Source organism: Anser brachyrhynchus (genome assembly GCF_964034855.1).
Source record: "Anser brachyrhynchus genome assembly, chromosome: 4".
Taxonomy (NCBI): Eukaryota; Metazoa; Chordata; class Aves; order Anseriformes; family Anatidae; genus Anser; species Anser brachyrhynchus.
This window is the reverse complement of record NC_137698.1, coordinates 27,205,828-27,229,042: the sequence shown is the minus strand read 5'-3', so window position 1 is coordinate 27,229,042 and position 23,215 is coordinate 27,205,828. Positions and strand designations below refer to the sequence as shown.

Here is a 23,215-nt window from a genome sequence, read left to right as displayed (position 1 = left end):
GTTCTCACCTCTCAAGTCATAGACTTGAAAGCATTTCTATAATATGGTATTGCTAACTGTGTTGACATCCCTTCTTTTAACAACCTCTAAAGCTGTGACATGGAAGAATTTTTACAAAGGATGAGCAACTAAAGCAGAATATACAATAAAGCATTTTAGAGCTCCCTACTTCAAACCTGTAAACAGTCTCCTGTGCCTATGCTATCAGACTTCTGAATCAGCATTATCAGAGATTATCTCAGAGATCAATCTGCAAAGTAGCTTTATCAAGCTCTAAGGCCATCTGCATTAGTCCTAATATGCAGAGAGCCTAGCCTTTTTTCTTTAATTTTAAAGCATTCATAAATACGCAGTAACAGCTTCTGTGAGAGAGTACAAAACTGCACTCTGTTGTCTTGATAAAAAAAAAAAAAAAAACAACAAAACTTTTCAGACCTGCTTACTTAAAAACTGTGGTAGATATTTCCTGTGTATACATTTAATTTACCCTTTGAAGTCACCAAAACCTTCATGTGTCTTATAACGATTTTTCCTGTATGTTCCCAAGATCATTGCTTAATATCCAAAGCTACCAAAACATGCCCCATTCTGTGTCAAAATCTTTTTCATTTCAGTGTTTCATAGTTGTCCTGGTTCCAGTTAGGACAGAGTTAATTTTTCCTCATAGTAGCTGGTAGGGTGCTGTGTTTTGGATTAGGATGAGAAGAGCGCTGATAACATGCTGATGTTTTAATTGTTGCAGAGCAGTGTTTACACCAGGCCAAGGACTTTTCGGCTTCTCGCTCTGTCCTGCCAGCGAGCAGGCTGGGGGTGCAGCAGGAGCTGGGAGGGGACAGACCCAGGACAGCTGACCCAAACTGGCCAAAGGGGTATTCCATACCATCTGACGTCATGCTAAACAATATATAGGGGTGGCTGGCCGGGGTGGGGGGCCGGCTGCTCGGGGATAGGCTGGGCATCGGTCAGCGGGTGGGGAGCAATTGCATTGTGCATCACTTGTTTCTTACACATTATTATTATTAATACTATTATCATTATCACTATTATTATTATTATTGTTATTATTATATTCCTGTCTTAATAAACTGTCTCTGTCTCAACTCACCGGCTTCACTTTCCCGTTTCTCTCCCCCATCCCAGAGAGGGAGGGGGGAGGGTGAGCGAACGGCTGTGTGGTGTTTAGCTGCCAGCCGGGTTAAACCACAACAATAGTTATTAATTATTGTGAAGAAAGCCTTCGAGAGTTAAAAGGCTGAGCGAAAGCTTTTATCAGCTACTAGATTCTAGAAAGAAGGAAAGGTCAGCAGAGTTGTTGAAATCTGGTTTATGCTTCTTCCCTGCCATTCACTGACTCACTTATGCTCAAAGCTTTCTTTAAGAGTTAATTTCTTTCCTCCCACCCCTTGCAAGGTTCAGATTTGCCCTTCTGTGAAAGAAATATCAGAAATAAAGCTATTCTGTTCAGAGACTGTGCTCAGGTGTTCCAGAGACTTAAGGGCAGAGTTCTGTGCAAGACACAAAGTCTGCTCTGCTCTACCAGGTTAGATGGGGTGTGATGCATGTAGTTCACCATCTGTTTTTCCATACTCTTAAGTTTATACAATTTAGGGGGAACCATTCAAGCCACGCTTAGTTACTGGTTTTAGATAATTTCAGGAGTACCTAAGCAGTAAGGAATAGGTGTGTGCAGTCTCCTCATCATTCACTGTAAGGTACTGATGACTAGACTATGCAATATAAATACATAGACATTTAATTTCTGTTCAGCAACTACTAGCTTTTGCAGAACGTGACACTGCATTTCTCTTGCCACAAGAGGGAGCCATTTAAATTCTTGTTATTAAAAAAACAGAATTTTGAAGAGCCAAGACAAAGTATCTTAATACACGATCGGCCGGGCAGATGTGCTTGTGTACCATTCAGTATAGCTCCTTTAGGAGACAGCCTGCTTCTTAACTCCAGCTAATGTAAGTTTTCTGTAAGCAATCCCTGCATACGTACCAAGTATGTTGGATTTTTATGTCAGCTGTTTTGTATGGTTGTATAGAATGCAGCATCACACAAAGAGTGACATTATGCTATTCGTAAATAGTTTTTAATATTGCAGTTTAAGTGGAGATCTGGTTCTTAATGAGTTGCTTTACAAAATTACCAGCCTCCTCCTCAGGTTAAGCCTTAAATAATCCTTAGATCACACAGAGCTTCTGGTCGTAGGGTTATTAGCTTCTGTAGGGCAGCTCCATGTTTTCAGGTTCAAAGGAGGACATGTCCTCCTTTCCATCAAAATAAGGATGAGCAGGAACTGTGGACACATTCAGTGTAAAAGATGAGAGATTTGCCTTCAGGAAGGTTGTGAGCAAGCAGTGCCGCAGCAGACTGCAAAGACACTCGGTGCCTCTGCTGAGTCACCATCTTAGTGCTGCCTGTGCTGACAGGTTGTCCTGGATCCCCGCCAGCTCCCCTTGCAGTTCCGTGAGGTAGGCTATATATACATGATGAATGAAAGAAGAAAACGCAGTGGGAGGATGAAAAAAAAAATCGTGTCACTGGAGGAAAACTCATCAGGATATTGCAGGCCATCTATTTCCTGAGAAATCCTGGAAGCTTCATGTTGCTTTGTACAGTGAATGTTTAAACTAGAATATGGATGAAGATATACGGTAGTTTGCTGTGAAGGGCTTGAAGTCACATATGCATTTTACTGTAGTGATTAATATTATTTTGGCATCAGTTCAGAGAGCCTTTCAATAACAACTCTTGGCAGAAATGTAAACTCACAGCCTGGTACTGTTGTAATCCAGCATTTTGAACCACTGTTTATTTAGATCTGGTAGCTAGCAGTAGACTCTGATTTTAAGTTGGCAGTAGTATTTTACTGCGAGCCAAAGCCTGCCTTTCTGCTCTATATTGAATATAGGAAAACTGTTCTGATTGCATAAATTAGTGCTCGGAACTCTGACCCCTACAACCACCCTATTCTACATTTAATTTCTTTTTTACTCCTGCAATTGTACCCAACTACAGTTTAAGTAGGACCATTTGCCTTACACAGCAGTTAAGATCTATAGATAACAAACAGACCATTATAATTTACCTAGTTTACTAGGAAGCACAGCTAAGTACTTTCAAAGCACTGGTCAGGCTCAGTTCAGCTGAATGTATTATCCTGGGAAGTTAAGAGTCTTCCCGTAAGAATGTACTCATGTAAGGAGCTGCTAATGTAAACACCTATCCAACAAGGTATTTCCTATTTCCCAACAAGAAGTAGAATTGTTAGTAAACCTAACCCAATTTTATTTCTAGCAGGACACTGTTTTCTGAGCCAGGCAATATCAGTACAAGATTAATTTTCCAGTTAGGTCTTCTGTTATTTGTATGTGTTGTGGTTCTCTTTATCTGTAACTTTTCAGCTTAAACCCTTCCCTGCATGTTTACAAAATGCAGCGTATGCATAAGGAAGATAAAATGTGTAAAACCAAGTGGGTGCCACACTAAAATCTTTGGTCTGAGACATAAAAAATAAAATGAGTCTAATAACAAGTTTCTTAATCAACAGATTCTTAGGAGATACCGCCTTGTGAGGCTTTACATTTTTAATAGGGAAGAAGGATCACTTAATAGTATGCTTACCACCAAAACAAACCCTGCATACATTGCCATACCATTAGTAACTTCTAGGACTGTCATGTCTTTTGTATTTGTTTTTACACATACTATTCCTCATCTCGAGTTTTACAACCCTGATTTAGTGGGACAGTTTCCTAATGTGCAGTGTAATTCAATTCATTCTCTGCTGTCACTAGATGCCAGGGTGTTAATCAATACAAATAATGAAATGATGAGTATTAACTAAGTTTTGACTGATTATATTATCATCATCTGGTACATATGCCTTGGCTCCCTCCCCTAAGAAATAATGGGGTGAGGAAGTGGAAAACAGTGGCTCGGAGTCATTCCAGCTTAGGCTAGTGAGTCAGGAGGCAAGCACCTCAGTGTAATTCCCTCTCTCCTTTTAATTCAGGAGCTAAATTGGCGGAATTGATCATATTTCTGTCTGGTCATTAGAGACAGAAAATTGCTAGCCATAACTGGCTGGCAAGACTCCCTAAGGAGCTGGGTAAAACCATGTTTGTATTTTAACACCCCAAGAGGCAGTAGTTTACATTTTCAGATAAATAACCCTCAAACAAGTTTTGTAGCCATTACTGCTGTGGGGGTCACAGAATCCTAAGACTACCCCAACTTAGGAAGGACCCACAGGCATCATCGAGTCCACCTCCTGTTGGAGATAATCCCTTGTGTTCTCAGTGAGATGGGTGTGGTGTTGGTAAGGTGCCTAGGTGGTACAGTGCCGTGAGGGAGTGTGTTTCTGTCAACAGCAGCCAGGCTGGCATCCAAATGGGCAATCCCAAACATGAATACAGGCTTCGTGGTGAGGAGATTTTGAGCAGTGGAGAGGGTATTGGTGGATGAAAAACTGAATATGAGCTGTCAATGTGCATTTAGAGCCCAGAAATCCAATTGTATCTTGAGCTGTATCAACAGAAGTGTAGCTTGCGGGTCGACAGAGGTGATTCTCCCCCTCTATTCCATCTTGTGAGACCCCACCTGGACAGGGTTCAGCCCTGGGGCTCCCAGCATAAGAAAGACATGGACCTGTTAGAGTGGATCCAGAGGAGGGACATGAAGATGATCAGAGGGCTGGAGCACCTCTCCTGTGAAGAACAGCTGAGAGAGCTGGGTTTGTTTATCCTAGAGAAGAGAAAGCTCTGGGGTGACCTTGTAGTAGCCTTCCAGTACTTAAAGGGGGCCTGCATGAAAGCTGGAGAGGGACTCTACCAGGCTGTATAGTGATAGAACAAGGTACAATGGTTTTAAACCAAGATACGGTAGATTTAGATTAGATATTTAGAAGAAATTCTTCAGTATGTGTACACTGATGCACTGGCACAGGTTGCCCAGAGAAGCTGTGGATGCCCCATCCTGGAGGTGCTCAAGGCCAGGCTGGACGGGGCTTTGGGCAACCTGTCTGGTGGGAGGTGTCCCTGTCCATGGCAGGGGGTTGGGACTGGGTGGGCTTTATGGGCCTTTCCAACCCAAACCATTCTGTGATTCTGAGAATTCCTACTGGGAACAGTATCTCCTAGACCATGGGATCTAGCTAGATGGCGTCATTTCCTCCAAGGCATCCTCAGGGCAAACAGATTCTTCCTTTGGGTCCTTCTTCAATGAGACAGACTCAGGGAAACGTGTGCCCAGAGCAATACTTGTTGGCCTGGAGCCCACCACCATTGATGAAGCCTGGACTGGGACATACTGCACACTCCTCTACCTGGAGCAGCCCATCAGTGGCAAGAGAGATGCTGCCAACAGCTGTGTTCAGGGCTACTACACCACCGGGAAGGAGATAGTGACTCAGTTGTTGATAGGGCTTGTAAAATGGCTGACCAGTGCAGTAAGCTCCAAGAGTTTCCTGGTCTTCCACAGCTTTGGGGGAGGCATGGGCTTGGGATTCACTTCCTGCCTCATGGAGTGGCTCTCTGTGGAGAACGGCAAGAAATCTAAGCTGGAGTTCTCTGTATACCCAGCCCTACAGGTCTCCACAGCAGTGATGGAGCCCTACAACTCCATCCTCACCACCCACACCACCCTGGAACACTGACTACATGGTGGACAACAAGGCCATCTATGACATCTGAGATGACAACCTGGACATTGAGCATCCCACCTACACCAACCTCAGCAGGCTGATTAAGCAGATTGTCTCATACGTCACTGCTTCCTTGAGATTTGAGGTGCCTTGAATGTTGACCTGAGTTTCAGCCTAGCCTGGTGCTTTTCCCACAGATACACTTCCCACTCACTACCTACGCACTCATCATCTCGTCAGAAAAAGTGTACCACGAGTGACTAAATCCTGAGCTTCAGTGTATGGTTTGGGGTGAGCAATCCAATTATATTTAGTTGCTTCTGTAAGAAATATTCCTTCTTGCACTTTTCTGTGCATCCTGGCTACCAGAAAAGATTAAAAGGAACAAAAGCTGGTTTTATATAAATCTTAAAGACAACACTAACGTGTAATTTTGACTTTGGACTCATGTTCATATTTAAGGCTCTTCCCACAGACCTGCTTGGGTGTTTCTGCCCCGTACAGCTTCTACTGCAACAGTACAATAAACTGTTGCTGCTTTTAACATCCCCTGGCTAGTAGCGCAAAACCTGCTGTATTCTTACTGTGACATTCCCAGCTAACAGCTTCAGCGCCCAGAGCTGTGTAGCATCAGCACAGTCCGTCCCCAAACAAGTTAGCTTTCCATCTCTAAGCCTGACTAATTAATTCAAGTGCAGCACGGTGCTGACACAGCTCTGCTGTTTCCAGTTCTGGAACTAGTCAAGTTTGATGCTTGCCCGGGATTGCTACAGTGCACCCTTGCACAACACAGGTAGCACTGACAACACATCCAACTCTGTTTTATGTGATGCCACTTCCCGTTCATCTGTCTTGATACTATAAGCTACCATAAACAACTGCCAATGCAGGGAAATACATCCAAAGCCCAACCCATATTTATAGCACACCGAAAGACAATGGCACTGGCACTGCCTACTGGCAAGCTTACACCCAGGAGCATGAAACAACCCTGTTCTCATCAGGATGGTGGCAGGAGAAGGTGGAGTCTGGCTTTTCCCCTTGATGCAGACCTACTGAAGTCGTGGGCTTGCCACCCCTTTCACATCAGGGCTGAATCAGCCCTTAGCACAGTAACCTGGTTCCTACAGGCTCCACTGGGAAGCTGTGGCACCAGATGAAGAGAACAACTCTAAATGAAAGTTCTTACAGTGGCAGGATGGAAAACAAACAAACAAACAAACAAACACCAAACCAACAGACAAAGTACTACCAAAATCTAAAGCTTTATTTAAAAAGCTGTATAAATTCTTATTACAGGCCAGAGTGAAGGTGATGTAATTTGTTCTCTATGTAGATGTTCCCTTATCAGAGTATTGGCCTTGGCCAGTGGGTGACAGTATTTCTGCTGTGCCTGCTCCCTGTCTGTTTAACCTCTTCATTTCTGGTTCCAGTTTTCAGAAGATGTAACTAGAAAAAGTAGTTTTGAGATTTTGGATTGTTTAGCTGGCTGGTGCTCAGGGAGTTTGTAGTGATGCCAAGAGCCCCCACAGTATAACTCACCATCGCTTCTTTTTTTTTTTTTTTTTTTTCCCTGCATAATTGCCATACTTATTCCTTAATCATTCTAGTTTGTGGCCAGGCAAGGAAGGGGTGTCCTCTGGGGCAGGGGGCTATATATATATAGCATAATTTGTGCCTTAAAATAGGTTCAAACTAGCAACTTTAAAAGTTCATGGCAAAATGTGAACTCCAGAATGTATGCATAAATGTCTCATGGGCATAGGAGAGAAAGTTATTAAAGGGTTTGAGCAACTGAGGGAGTTAAGTAGAGAGACTTTAGTACACATAAACAAGAAATGCTTACAAAGGTATTATTGCCACATCCAGAAATATTTAGCCATGGGGTTATTCCAGGGCTGATGCTCACATCCATGTAATATCATAAGACATCTCAGAAAGATTGAGTAGTGATAGGTAATTCTAGTATATTTGGAAATGTAATGTTCTGTACTTTATTTATTTATGCAAATGTCATGTTATGATCAGTAGTTATTTTATTTGTCTAAGAAAAACGTATGCAGCTATACTTTTAGGAGGTTGTAGCAAGTTCTGTTGTGTAGAGACTCCTGTGACTTTCAGCTGACCAGCTAGCATTAAGCCATCAAATGAAACAGACCACAGACTTTTGTCAAACACTGTGGTTATGTATAATTGTGGAATAAATTGTGGAATAACATCTCAGAAACCCCATGGGAGAGCATCTGCTGTGTATATCTTGTTAAACAAAAGGTCAAGGGTAACTTTTTCTTCAGAAGAGGACTGGTCCAATGGGGCCAGTTTCCTACCAAAAAGTTATTTTTTAATAATTTGCAGTGTAGTCCTCTTAATTGTATATGGACTTTTTAATATGACAACAATATTTCTGGTATGGGCCAAATTCTGATAAAGTATCCTTTGGGCTGATTACCAAGAATACAAAGGAAAGTGAGAGGTCTGAGAAGACTGCAGTGTATTACTTCCTAAGTAAAAAACAATGAGGACATAAAGATTTAGATTTGCATTTCAGATGGGAGTTGGAGGTGCAGTAAAGTACACTCTTGTGACTGTCATCTTACTCATTACAGCTTCCAGAAGTTTCCCATTGTCCAGTTCCCACCCTTGCCCTGAGAGCATCCTGACCGCTAAGATCTTAGTGGTAGCTTGTACAGCCCATTGGTGCTGTCTGAATAGCGATTCTTGAACAGCAAGAAAATTCAGGATACGTGGAGGGAGTGCTCGGTGAGAAGCTTGCCATTTACATGAAGTTTCTTCTTGGTATGTCTCAGAATAGAGTCACATAGAGTCATCAGGGGCTCCTGTGCAAAGTAGGCTCCACGCTTAGTTATGTGATAGCCGAGCATTCACTGGAGGAATAAGAAAATTGATAAAATTTGATCTATACATTATTACAAGCCACCGTTTAACTTTGCAGTTGTCTTGTTTCATATTCACCATTAATATATTAGCTTTGCTTTGTGATGTAACTAAAACCTTTCTCCTCCTCTCCACCTGATCCCAAATGTACATCTTCACAACATTTCAGTCAACAATCTACGTAGAATAGTTTTTGAATTGGCATAATTTTTGGAAAAAAAATCAAGAATGAGTAAACTGAGCTAGCCAAAACATGGTTTGGAGTAGGAAGGAGCTTTGTTGCTACATACTTGTATATACTTGAAAATCATTATAAAGGACAACAACAAATAGTTGATGTCTTTAGCCTGCAGTTGACTACACGCTCATCATATTAGTAACTATATGTACAGTATGATCGTGATACTCAAGTGGATTTTGTGGTATGAGACAAGGACTGAAAATGTCCACAAAACAGCGAGAGTTGTCTGGAGAGAAATTAGGAATTGTAAACATCATAGAAATTACTAATACTTTTTATTCTTTAAAATAAATCATGGTGATTTAATCACGTGGCTGCTAATGGTAATAGGAAGCAAACAGTTAAATTTCTGTAAACCAGAACAGACATTAACCTCTTAAAGCTTCATCTTTTCTGAAGCGAATGAAATATTGTATGATCTGGCAGCATTTCTGACTAATAATAGTTAAGTACTTATCAGTGATTCTTAAGTGAGTCTTTTATCACAATATTAATTAGTGTAGTCATTTTATTCTTCACTCATTAAATAAGCAATCTGTATCTAACTGGAAGCTCCTTGTGTTTCTCAGAAATCCTTTCTGCCTATATGACATTGCCTCTCATGGGATGCAGCACAGCTGTTGAATGATCCACTCGCTTTTTGGACGAAACAGGTAAATGACATGATATCTGGGACTTTTTAGAGTCAGTGCATGTAATCTTATTTCCATATGATTTATTTACTCCCTGTATCCTATTCAGGCCTGACAGTAGCTTTGGATTTCAGTGACCTGCTCCACAAGTGAAAAGTAGATTACACTTTGCATGTGTCTTAATTCAATGGAGAATACAACATGTGGCCAAAGAAACTGGGAGTCCCTTGTGGGTGTCGTGTCAGAGTAGATAGGATGAGTTGGAAAGTGAAAGTTCGTTGTAATTAGCTTTGAACTGAAATGTGTCCTATCACTTTAAATGAGCTACTTGAGTTGGGGTCTGTCATGTGCAAAGAAAGTTGTCATGGAAACCTTGATGGCATAATTACTATCCGGCAGAGCAATAAGGCCCTGGAGAGTGTGTAATCAAGTGGCCGTTTATTCTGGACGACTTGGGCTTCTGTGTAGTAAAGGCATATGGAATTGGTCGATGAAAGAAAGCTGCTCTAGTAGGATCCTGTAATGTTATATAAACGTTTGTGTGTGTGTGTATCAAAGGTAATTACTGCGTGGTACTCTGATTTATTCACTGGTAAAAATATTGTAAAGCTGCTTAGAGGTGCCCAAGTGCGGAAGCTTAAGAATGTTATGTTCTGGAAGGTAGTTTTCCTTCAACTTCTCCTCCCTTCCATGTTGTCTGCGCTTTTGCTGTAATTGTCATGATCTTGTTCTTTCCAGTTAACTTGGGTATCTCTGTATTACCCTGCGTTACAGTGTACAAATGAAGCATAAGCAAAGTGCCAGTTACACCACTTGGGATAAATATCATCCTGTACAGAAAGAATGTGCAATTAGTCTTGTTTAATTTGAGTATTTAACAGTGTAAATGCAAAGGGCTAAAATAACCACGCAATTATAGTTGGAAATGTTTAAAAAGTACTTCAAGTATTTTTGTAAAATAGATGACTGGAAAGCTGATAGGGTCCTCTGAGTCATACTATTCTGGTTATCCAGGAATCCAGAATTCAAGCTGCACAAGTGTCCTTGCTGTAGTTTTTGGAGCAGTCTGTTAAATTCATCACGTTTTAATGTAGTTACCACAAGAGAAAGAAGATGAGGACTGAAAAGCAACGGCAAGATCGTTTGCTAACTTGATGGTAGGTCTTTAAACCTCTCCATGGTCATGGATTGCCCTTTAGAACAATGTGATCTATATAAGGTAACCGTTCAGAACTGTCCACCTATTCATACTGGTGCTTTTGCATAGCTGTGATCAGCACCACGTTAGATACAGTTGTGTCTTAGATTGCAGGCATCACTTGTAGAATGGTTAAAAATAAAATTGCAATTCAAACTGGTGCCTTCTTAGTTTCAAAACTATCATGAAAGCCATCTGTTCACACAGTACCGCTATACATCAGGGCTGGATGCAGGCAGGATGTGAATAAGGGTGCCGTTGAACAGCACAATGTATCCTCTGTCGTACAACATGGAGAGCGCATCAATCTGTGCAGAGCAAATGGGCTCGAGCAGGATCTGTAGCTCCTTTATGTGCCCCCTGGTAAATCTATTCTTAACATAGTGTTTTTGAAGCAAAAATACTAAAAATATAAGTGTTTAGAGGCTTTCAAAAGGACGGATTCCCTTTGTTTTTGGTCTGCAAAGCTAATGCTTATTATACTATTTTAGTTAAATACTTGCATGCATGAGGCACGTCAGTGGATCTAGTCAAGTGGTTGGTGCTCTGTGAGGCTCCCTACATATAACTCCCTTAAGCAGAGATTAACTTAGTGAAAAAATGATACGTAAACGGAAAATACAGGAGCAGAAGATCAGTTTTGCTCAGGTACCGTGAAAGAGTGAGGAAAGGATCTGTGCTAACTTCCTTAAATATTTTTTTCTGCAGAAGGAATCTGATCCATGAAACAACCTGTGTGAAGGTTGGGTGTAAAGTAGTGGTACCACGGCAGATTTGGACAAGTTGTCTTTCTTTTGAAAACAGGGGGCTGTGTATGGATGTGTTTGTCTCTCTGAATGGTGCAGATTTTCTGAATGTCTAAAGTATATGTAAGATCCCAGCGTAATTACAGAATCAAACGGAAATTTAATGCTTGCCTTCACCTACAGATGGATTGAATTCCTGCTGCTTGGCCCTTAGCTCAAGATTCATTTACTGTAAATTTTGTGCAATACTTCTTCAAATACATATTCCATGGAGGACTTTGTAAGGTGATACCTTATTACTCTCATCACACCCTTCAAAATAGCAGTTCAGTACACATTTAGTCCTGAATATTAGAGTGTAGAGTGTTAGAATGGATGGTTGTATTGGGTTGAAAACCTGTTTAAAGTCTGCTTTGTCAACTGAATGAGATAAAAGTAGGTATGTATACTATATAATAAATTATGGTAATGTCTGGGCAGTGAGGTAAATGTCTCCCAAGACAGATATAGCTAGTGAATGTTTTTAACTGGAATATAATTCACTAATGTGAGCAGGACAGCAGTTTGCAATAATATAATGACTGAAAGATTATCATGGAATCCAATACTGCTATTCATGCTACAAATTCTGTGCTTCTTTGCATATCTAAGGGAGACTGTCCCTTTGGAATGTTCTTCAATGTGTATTCACTTTTGTATTTTTCATCTTCAAAAAATTGTTAAAGGAATTATTAGGTGTACCCTTACTGTTTGTCTTTCAAAAAGGCACCAAGTACGGAGATGACCTGAAACAATTTCATCTGTTTGCAAACTGAACAATTTTTTTTTTCTATGAGTTATGACAGACTGAAGAAAACATGTAATTTAACTATACATCTAAAATATTTCAGTTGTGGCACTTCTGGGTAAACCAAGTCAGGACAGTTCGGATGCTAAGAAAGAACTGTATGACATGTTTTTCACATTGGTGAGTCCTAGACTGCAGTCTGTCAGCTTATGGCAAGAAGTCAGTTGCTGACTTAGAAATTGGGATTTTATTTTACTTCCATTATCTTTCCAGTGTTTTCAACAAAAAAGTGATTGGCAGGGTATGTGGTATATTCTCAGAGGTGATCATCTGTTTGTCCAGAAGATTCATGTACCTGTGTTTTTATGTGCCGGTATTTGTGTAGGGGGAATGCTTTTTATTCACTTGTGTCTGGCAAAACTTGCTCAGATTTGTAAAAATTCGTGTGGGTCTCTGGTGGCATATCATTGCTAAGTAGTGTTTAGATAAATCCATATTTTATTCTGGTTAATCAATACTTCTAAACTCCCTGTCATAGGTTCTGGTGAACAGTATTCTAGAAAAGAGATGTCCTGTTGGCTCATGGAGTTAGATACAGCAATAGCAAAACCCTGGAGGAGTATTCTGCATGAATTTATGCGGGAGGAACATGTCTCAGGGAGTAAAAGTTTGCTTCATGTTTGTTAAAGTCTCTATCAATAGAGAAAATAACTAGGGAAAGCTGTGACTTTGTTCAGTTTTGAAATATGAAGTTCTGTCATATTTTAAAGATATTTCATCTCATATGGGCTAGCTTTTACTGAATCACATTCATACTACTAGCTCATCTGTGAATTATAATGTACAGATGAAAGATCATGCCATTATCAATATCCAGAAAAAAAAATGCTATTTTTTTTTCTTTCTTAAGGATGGCACCCTGAATTAGATGTTGTCACTGGGATTTGCTAACTGTGTAGCTATAGACTTTGAAATTTTGGTATCAAGCACTAATATGCTGAGATACAGTCAAGGTCTAGGTCCTTGATGAATATTCATGAATTACTGACCTAAATACTTCCTCAAAAGTAGAATAATGGAAGGAAATAGACGCTTTATTGCAGCCTGTGCTATTCTGTGCTAGTTCTTACCTCTTCCAAATTGTAGAAATAAATGTTGCCTCCAGTCCCAATGAAAATCATCTTGCCTATCTTTTACACTTTACCTACATCAAGTCTTCTTTTGATGGTGATCTCATTTGCAGTTGATGGAGAGTTGCAACACACCTTATGCACGCCAGCTGAGAAATGAATGTCATGCAAGGCTAAAAGTGTGATGAGAATATGTCCTATTACAATAACAGTGGGTAAAATTGCACTTTTTGGATTAACTTCGTATGATCTAGAGCTTCTTATCTTCCCCTTCTCCTTTCAGGCCCTTTTGTACGTGATCACCTTTACAGTGCCAAGTTCTGTATGATAGTCTATGTCCCCTTCCATCTGCAAACCAGATTCTGTGGCTATCAGCATATGAAATAAATTACTTGATTAGTCTGAATGCGTTTGACTCCCTGATCTGAATGACTGTCACCCAGGTATATCTGTTCACCTGAAAGCAGCCTATGAAATTGTGTCTTTTTGGGATCTGTTGGTAACATACTGTTGCCTCTCTATTACCATTCCTCTCTGATACACTGGATAACAGCACAACACAGATCCTTGGGAGTCTTAACCAGAGCCCCAGGTTTCAGCATCTTCACGTCAACTGATCAGTTGCTCTTCTTAGATTCTCATAATATTAGTATCTGCAACAAAACCACCCGTTCCAGATACTTGGTACACTTTGAGAAGTGATACTTTTCAGTCTTCTGTGTTTTTCATCTTTTTACTCTGACAAAAAATGTTGGCATTCCTTTTATATTGTAATACCAAGACAGTTATGAGAAAATGCTCGGGATTCACTTCCACGGTACATAAACAAAATTTGTAATATTAAAATTTAATCCCATTTCTATTACTTCAGTCCTCAGGGTCATACAGAACTTTGTGTATGCTATTCCAGTCCTCATACAGACTGGTGCTGCTTCCCAGTTTTTAACATCAGCAAACATTAGTAAATGTGTTTTTTGTGTCCATGTCATCAACAAAAATATTAAGGCAAGATGCACCGTAAAATGCATCCTTGAAGAACTCCTTTAAGACTTGTCCCCTGTCTGAGCAGTTCCCCTGTCAGTGTAAATCACTGTGTTCCATTTAGCCTGTTTCTTACCAATCTCACATTTCTTGTGTTTGTTTCCTTCATCACGTCTAACTAATACTCCATGCAGAGCAAGGCAGCATCTGGAAGTAATGGAGGCAGCTAATATGTACTTTTCTCTCAACACTATTTATTGGAGTAAACATTTGTGTACAGGGAATGACGAGGGCAAATTTCCCTGTTAGAGTTGTTGTGTTACGTGAACGTCAGGTTTTTAGCAGTGCCGGTCACGTTTCTGTGCAGCTGCCTTCATCACTATCAGATTGTTGTAGCATCTACCCTTGTTTTTCCCAAGCTGTTATGTAGGAAAATCATCCTGCCTCATGGCTCTGAATTACTGAAAATACATTATTTTGTCCCTTGGAATCACTCCTCTTTCTCAACATAGATACGGGCTCATCTAGAGCCTTAAAAGTACTTAGTTTTAATAGGGGTATAGTGTAAGAAATGATTTAGTGTTATATCATTTCTCATACCTATGGTGTGCTGCCTTATCTCTGTGATACTCAAGCTCAGTCTGTCCACGCATGAACACTTAATATTTTTCCTCCACATAATACGGGACAGTCTATGAGAGAGTCTGGCAACAGTGGTTGGTTTGATTTCACAAGGATGTTAACAATTAGATAATAACATTGTTTTGTGGTTTTCTCCTCTTTTAACAGGATGTCTCTTCTAGTATGAGGTAGTACTCTGACATCATGGTAGGCTGCAATCCAGTGGTGTTTCTGTTCTTACCATGTGCATCAGTCTTTCATGTGACTTTGAGTTACTCTGTTCCCATTTTGTGTGGTTCAGTTTTTTCTTTAATCAGATGGGGCTTCCTAAATCTGATCACCTTGTCTTTCCTTCAAAAGATAAATGATTTACATTTAACACATACTGTATGATGTATATATGATCTTTTCCATCTCATCTATATCCAATAGCAATTCTCTTCTTTTCAAATGGTGATTGAGGGAAGATCCCATGAACTAATACAAACCTACAAATGCTCCTGATAGCAGTATGAGCTGGCACTATTCAGTAGCTCACTTGGATTCTTAAGACAAAGATTAATGGAGAAGCCTGTGGTTGTGGGAGATTTTATTGATCAGCTCTTGGAGCCAGACAGACCACCAGCATGGGTCCTAAAAGAACCTTTCCCCCACAGCAGAACACCCCTTATGCTAAAATGGAGGCACTCTGTTTTCCATTCATATTCAGTATTTCTCTCTGTCTTGTGCAATCAATTCAACTATCTTATTCAAGAACTTTATTTTACTGTCCAATTATGCAACGACAAAGGCACCCTCATCTTAGATGAGGTCTTTAAGGGCTACTTATAATACAAGTAACCTTTCCCAGAACCAAGATTTGAACTCAAAATTAACAGGAAAAAGGCAGGAGCTGAAATTAGTCTAGAAACAGAGTTCATGTTTTTAACAGGGACTGTAATTAGCCAGCAGAGAGGCTTCTGGTAGGAGTAGCTGATCCATGGTCATTAAAATGTCAAAGACTTACTCTGTTTTGTTTGTTTCCTTGTATTTAATATGAGCCATATGGCAATGAACAATACTTCATTTTGAGTATCCAAGAAGGGGAATTCTTACTAACAAAGGCTTTATAGTAGCATGTGTGAAAGAGGGCTTTCATTATAGTTGTAGGGTTAACTTATATGGGGTAATGTTTGGTCTTTGTTAGTCTGTCTAGTATTTTAACAATATTTTAATGAAACCTTGAGCCAGATGTCAATGTAGTTGACCTAGCCGCTTTTCTTTTTTTGATTGATTTTCAGTAAAATATTGAGGAGCAAAAAAATGAAAATCTAACAAAGGGGAATGACAATGATCCTCATTGATTTCAATGGGATCACAGTGTTATGGAGCATTTGTACATTCAGCAACTGAAGGAGTGAAAGATAAATAGATTTAAGTTTACCTTAAAATTTGCATGTAACAAAGGCAGTTACTATTACATTTACAATTCTATCATGTACAGTGGGTTATAATATTTTATAATAGATACGCAAAAAAAAAATACAACCTTTGTAAAACAGGAATTGCCTTTCTGCTTTCTTCCTAGCTAATAGGATTTGATAGTCAAAAGCTGGTCCCAAATCTGTCATTGCTAAATCAAAGCAAAATTGGTACCGGTCATTATGTTTATTGTTCCCTACTGTGGCCATAACTATTCTTAGCCCTTTGACTAGAAATGCCCAGAGAACATTAATCCATGCTAATTACGTGCAAATTGTAACTGTCTTAAATCCTTGAATTGGTTGCAGCTGGTGAAGGAACATAGACCTGACCTGTCAGGGCACTTAGGCCTTAAAAGCCCTGAGCAGCCTTACCTGCAGCCTCTGCCTCCACCCCTGTCTGTGGCCCCAGGAGCATGATTTCAGTTTGTCCTGCAGCCTTCAGTCCCTGCCTGAGCTATGTTGGAGGGCCGCAGCTCTCCAGCTCAGCCACAGCTCTGCCCATCCATTGGCCCTCTTGATCTAGACCCTAACCTGAAGACTGATTTCCTGGCCCGGCCTCAGCCTTGTGCCTTATCATGAAGAACTTGCCTGAGGATCTGGACTCTTGGTTGGAACTGGCCACCAACTAACTCTAGGTCTGCCCTGCCCTGTCCTTCTTATTTGTGTACTGTGGGGATGGGCTTTGGGTGGCAAGAACCTTGCCTCTGGGCAGAGTATGTGATATGCCTTCCTATCCCTAGGGAGCAGCCAGCCCTTGCTGTACCATGATGTGACTTTCAGTAGATGGTAATAAAAACTTAGATTCTGCTCCTGTTCCAGTTGACAAACAGATGTGGGGATCATGGGTTCAGTCAGTCCCTGTAACAGTAAAAAGAAATGTGAGGCAGTGTCAGCTGTAGTTGGATTCTGGTCACTAGAAGTGGTTCTATTTAATGGTGTCATGCACATGGGTCTGTGGTTAAGGAGTTGTTACAGAGCTGTATTTGGTCTTGTGCATTAGTCTATTGAACTTGTTTGGGACTGTGTTTAGCAGATATACGGCTGATATCCAGACCTATTGCAAAACAAGAAGCTTTTATCAGGCTGTTATTTCTTTGCTTCAGAATAGTTGGATGTTGCATGATATGCCTACCCTAGATGGCTGGGTGGACTATTACTGCATTCTTGATTTACAGAGCCTTTAAAATCTCACTGCTGTCAGACCCTTGAATGCCCTTGTGGATGGATAACAATTTGGTTTCCGTAGCTTTTGGAGAAATCTATCTTCTAATTATTCTGCACAACATTCGTATCCTCATCCCCCTCTTTCTTACTATGTGTGTAACATTTTTTGTCTTCAGACTCTTACCTCTAGTAGTGCGTGACTCATGGCCCGTTGTAGCTCTGTAAAATGTCAGTTATGAATATATTGCACAATGAGCCTGCCATGTGCATCTTTGGTGTAATATTTATTATTTGTCTCTCGCTGGAGTCAACAGGAAGATTCCCATTAGGCTCCAAAGGCATTTGGAGCAGCTCTGAGTTTGCCCTTAGTGTGCCTGACTACTGAGCAAGCAAAAGGAAGGCATGTTTGTAGGCTGGGAAGCCATCTCTTTTATAATTTTCATATAGCCACAAGTGGTGACCAAGATGGAAGTTTAGCATACTCTGGTACAAAGACTACATACCCAGGGTCTCTGGAGAGCTTGCAGGTTTTCACATGGGTTAACCACCAGTTCTATTAAGAATGTCTCATCTCTTTCTTCTTCCTGATCAGAAAGTCCGTAGCAGATACCCACTGTGATGTCACCTGTGATGGTCTGCCCTGGAAACGGATACAAATTAAACACTTACCTGTAAACTTTCAGCTGGGTTGTATCCATCCCATGTGGCAGACCTCCATGCATTCCCACTAAACTCTCATATAAAGGGCAATTCCGCCTCCTTGCCTTCCCTCATCTTTCCTTCCTAAAGATCCTTCTTTCCTTTCTGAATTTTAACTTTCATCAGTTAGATTTTGTTCCTGTTAGATTCATTCCTCAAGTATCTCCCTGTCTACCTTCCTCTGCCCTCTCTTCCTCTTTCACCATTTTGACTGGAAGGAGTCTTCACATCAGTAGGTCTCTGCAGCCATAGAAGACCCATACCTCAGTAGATACACTGTGATGCCATTCCCTTAGTCCCTCAGAAATTGTATTTTTTTTTTCCTCTCTTGTCTTCAATGGCCCTCAAACTCTCACTGTTGTTGTCTCTCCTTTTCTGTTATATTTGTTGTTTCTTGTTTTCAGTGTAACAAACTCCACAACAACCTTCTGCTTTCTAGTATTGCAGTGTTCAGGTAGACACCTAGAATTCAGTTCATGCAGCCACAGCTTCCCTGCAGGTGCTACTTTTGCATTCACTACTGAAAAGTGCTTAGTGGCTACTATGAACTATTTCACAGCTGGGAAATTTGAGCAGAAGGAACTGAGCTCAGTGAGGACAGGCTCAGAATAGACTTCTCCCTGGACCGGCCAACAACAAACCAGAATTACTTATAGAAAAGTTAACAGATATGACTGTGCCGCAGGGAAGTCCTGTCATGGTAAATTAGATGGAATTCTCAGCTTGGAGATCTGTGCTCTGTGCTCCACTGCCTGCCTGTTGTAGAATCAGCACTTCTCCTACGGCAATAGCCTGACTTTTCTAGGCAGTAGCCTAAGTCTAATTGTGGAGTATTTTTTTTTCCCGCTTGATTTAATGAATTTTGAGTTGAAAGTGTGCTTGTCTCTATATTTGCTTTGAGTGCAACAGTAAGATACACTAATGTTAAACTCAGATCTGTTGGTGTTAGTTCAAATTTCCACATATTAGACCTAACACTTGATTTCTGACTGGAAGTTCATGAACTCTCATTTAAAATTATCATTTTTTCTACTATCAAATTAAGCAGAAATAAATTGAAAAGGCTTACCTTTTTGCAGGGTAATCTTGAAGCAAAACCTGTCTGTTTTTCTGTGGTCTCTGTGTTATTACTTAAGCTGCTAACCAAAATTATGAGGACATTGCTGCATTCTTAAGCAGAAAAAACAAAACAACAACAAAAAAATGAGGATGTGTTATACCAGCCAAGTTAATCTCTATTGTGCTAGTATGAAGATGATCTAAAATAAAGGTGTGATCTGGGCTTGGTTTTCAAAGAGTTCCGTTTCTTCTTGCACCCAGCCTGACCACCATACATGCAGTCAAAGAAGCCACACGTGCAATTTGTCTTATGCAATGTGATAAAAATGTACCTCTTTAAAGCCATCAAGATCATTTGATATGACAGCACTGACCCATGCCATTCTGCGTGGGCTCGCTCGTTTGGCAGAGCCGCACAATAGCTGTGATATCCCAGCAGGCTTTTTGCTGGATATCACAGCAAAACAGGAAGTCGCTGGCTCAGTGTCAAAGCAGGGGGAGAAAACAACATGAAAAACTAGCTTAAAATGATTTACAAGGCAAATATGCAAATGTTCAGAGCAGTCAATGTATGAATTTAACCCATTCTTGTAAGTTTGCTTCCATTCCTAAAATGGTCAAACTGAATATTTTTGTTTTGTTATCCCTTTGACTGATTTGCTAATATTTAATCAAGAACACCTTTCTGTTGTAGGAGTTGATAGCTCCCTTAAAATAGCATTTGCTGACGATATACCATTACCATAGCACAAGTAAGTAGTTTGAGTCCATTGTTCCCAGCTAAGTGAAGTTCTTCATTAAGCCTTGAAAATGTAGAATAAATTCTTCACTGAAGCTGATGAAAATTCAGACTACCTATGCAGAACTACATGGAATAACAGAAAGATAACAGAGTGAAGAATAAGCGTTTCTGAAGGGAGGTGACATTTTTGCTTAAAAGATTGTCAGTTTTTGTAGTCATTTATGACTGATTCCCAGAAGACAAACGTCTAAAATTAAATGCTTCAAATTTGCAAGCAACAATGAGTCATGGGTAAAAGTACAGAAAAGTAGCAAAACCAGCAATGACAGAAAGTGGGTTGTAAGAATAAAACAAAATCTGAGATGGCTGACTGAATGCTCCTTAGTTAATTTCATTCCATTTCAGTTTTCTAGAAAGATGTTGAGTTTCAGCTTTCGACATTATCCGTACCAAATAATACAAATAGTTTGTTATCCAAAGTGACAAGATATTCAAATAAGGGAATATACAGTACATGTGAAAAATCAATCATCTATTTAGAAAAAAAGAACCACTTTTTTGAAGGACTTACGTGTTTCTCAAGTATAATGGAGCCTCATTTTAGGTGACTTTATAGTCATTTAAATTATTTATTAACTACATTATAACTACTTATTAACTATTATTGTTAAGGTATTAAAAGTAGTCTTATATAGTGCATCTGTTCTTTGTTCTTTCTCCCAAAGTTCTTAGTTTGATCTTTGCAGTACTCTGAATGAGATCCAGTCATACAGATAGCCTGATCCACTCGTATGCTTACCCTAGTACTGGCGTATCAGGTGAATGATAGTGATCAAACTTACCATGTGGAACAGTGGGATCATATCCCAGTGTGTGTTTTTCTCCTCTGGAAAGGTAGGAGCAGCTGGCAGTCACGTCTCTGGGGATCAAAGCAGGATGCAGATGGGAGGTGTGGTGGCAGCCATTTTTGCAAAGATTGCCTTCACCAAGGTTGGAAGATGAAACAAATGAACAAAGCAATTTCTGCATGAGCACATCTTACTGCCCTACAGTCAAGCTTCCTTTTCTTTTAGCTACTGAAAGATGTGCTTAATAAAATAATCATAGAATCATTCTGGTTGGAAAAGGCCTCTCAGATCATCTAACATTCACTCATTTAGTGTCTGACATACTGAGAACATATGTAACGAAATTGAAATACATTTAAAAAGAAATAGTTTTAAAACTGGACTTCTTACCAAAATGGGAAAATCACAATTTAGCTTTTGACAGCAGAGGCCTGTATAATAAACCCTGCTGTTAAACTTTCCTTTTTGATTACAGTGTATTTGTCAGGGTGGTTTCGTGGATGCTTTGCCAGTTATGTATCACTGAATATCCTGTCTCTGTTTGTATACCGTAGGAGACCCCAAATTCTTAATTTTACCATGTTTAATGATCTCCAGGAGGAAGTGTACTGTCTATCCCATGTCACAATAAGAAAAGTTAATTTTCAGAATCTATTATGGAAAGGAAGGAAAAGACACTGTCACTGAGGAGGAGAGATTCTGTATCTGATAAATCAATGCCTGGCCTTCTGTCTGCTCTATGCCACACAGAGCAGTTGTAAAGCAAATACACAGACCAGCCTGATTTGAGAGGATTCCTCATGAATAGAACCAAGAATATGCAGTTTGCCATCTGCTTCTCCCTTTTCTTCTGGTCCTTTCTCTTACTGATGAGTGACCCCAACTCTGCTCTCTGGAGAAAAAATGAGTGCATTTGTCAACCACTTATCCACACGCTTCCATTAACTAGAGCTGCCATTACCTGAGTGGAGACTGTGAGAAGCAGGCTGTTAGCATCTTCCTTTAATCAGCAAGAGAAGCTGCCCGTCTCTTCCAGTTAAATTAGGATAGGAACTAGGGTTAGAACTTCAGTGTGCGATTTTCCTCCTTTATTGATTGAATATATTTACACTGGAGCTAGAAATGACTTTTTACATACTTAATTTTTAAGACACAAAATTGAAATAATTTGTAAAAAGCTGCTTCTTTTAGTAATGTATCTTAGTGAAGTCACCCTTATCATTGGGCACTTTATTTCTGCAGAGAACTGAAAATCAGAAGTAAATGGTAATGCCTCCTGCTGCCCTGCTGATAAGAAAAGTCATTGTAATTTATCCCGAAGCAAATAGAAGCTCAATAGAGAAGATATATAAGGTACCTTGCAGTGAAGGCTTGCTTTATCAAAACTTGAGAGTCTTGGTGTTTAGGACACCTATCTGTCATCACGCTGCGGAGTAGACAGCTGAGCTGTATGCACATAATCACTTGCACCCACCTAGAGGAATCACTTTAGCAGGGTATATGATGGCATCCAGGAGGCTCAGCCCTTAGAAAAGGTGATTAAAAGGAAAGAGTAAAACATGCTGCATGAAATAAAGATTTAAATACATGCGTACTGACTTACTTTTCCAGCTTATAGCTGCCAGTTCTGGCCTGCTGACAGGAAGATGGTATTTCCTTTTCTTTTATTTTCTTTCTTTTTTTCTTTCTCTCTTTTAGCACTGAAGGTCTTTAATTTTCTATCTCTATTTTAAAAGACATGGCTCTGGCTGATGGAAGATCTGGGAAGAAACCAAATTAATTCACAGGCCACAGAACTTCACAGTGTTGTGTTAATTAACAGTAAAACCACAGGGGGAATAAGCTAAACAAGCAGCTAGCTGAAAGAAGGTGCACAAGCACACATAGTGATAGATATGACTGTAAACTAATGGCTACAATTGGTTTCATCAGGGAATGAAAATATGCTAAATTTCAGTACTTCTGAAGTCCTTTCTAATTCCTTAAGTAATTCCAAACCACAAATCATCTGAAGAACAGTGATAATTCTTCAATGTTGCTGAAGTAAAGGACTATTGCAGGAGGAAAGGACACATCTTTTCAGTTTGACCCCGCTTCTCTTTTATAATCCCTTCAATAGCCATGTGCCAGCTGCAATGTAAAAGAATCCCCTACATTTCACAGCCTTTTGTGGTAATGTGGATGCTCTCACAGTAACATTTGTACTTAATTATTGAGGACCTGATCCTTCAGTTTTTGCAGGAATAAAATATTTTTGGTTTCAGCGGGAATATTGAGACAGGGTATGATCAGCCCTGTCACCAAACAACTGTCTTTGTAGTAGGGAATATCTAATGCTGATTTAAGTTCACCCTGTAGC

General features: G+C 40.0%; 2 long non-coding RNA genes across 5 annotated transcripts in view; one reads left to right on the top strand and one right to left on the bottom strand.

Annotated features, from left to right (window-relative positions):
* Window positions 1-8,339: 8,339 nt before the first annotated feature.
* The window catches only part of LOC308193916, an 88,719-nt gene continuing 73,843 nt past the window's right edge, over window positions 8,340-23,215 (top strand). Inside the window, exons 1-2 of the long non-coding RNA XR_013950054.1 lie at window positions 8,340-8,410; window positions 9,356-9,439. This is a non-coding gene — a long non-coding RNA (uncharacterized lncRNA). The remainder of the gene's footprint in view (window positions 8,411-9,355; window positions 9,440-23,215) is intronic.
* Window positions 8,394-21,404, bottom strand: LOC308193913. Of its 4 annotated transcripts, none has more exons than XR_013950048.1 (3): window positions 19,277-21,404; window positions 15,123-18,148; window positions 8,394-8,535 (listed from the first exon to the last, which is right to left on the bottom strand). It is a non-coding gene; the product is annotated as an uncharacterized lncRNA (long non-coding RNA). The 4 variants fall into 4 exon arrangements; XR_013950049.1 differs by lacking the exon at window positions 8,394-8,535 and having other exon boundaries at window positions 9,361-17,202; window positions 18,012-18,148; XR_013950050.1 differs by lacking the exon at window positions 8,394-8,535 and having other exon boundaries at window positions 9,361-18,148; window positions 19,277-19,377; window positions 19,599-21,404.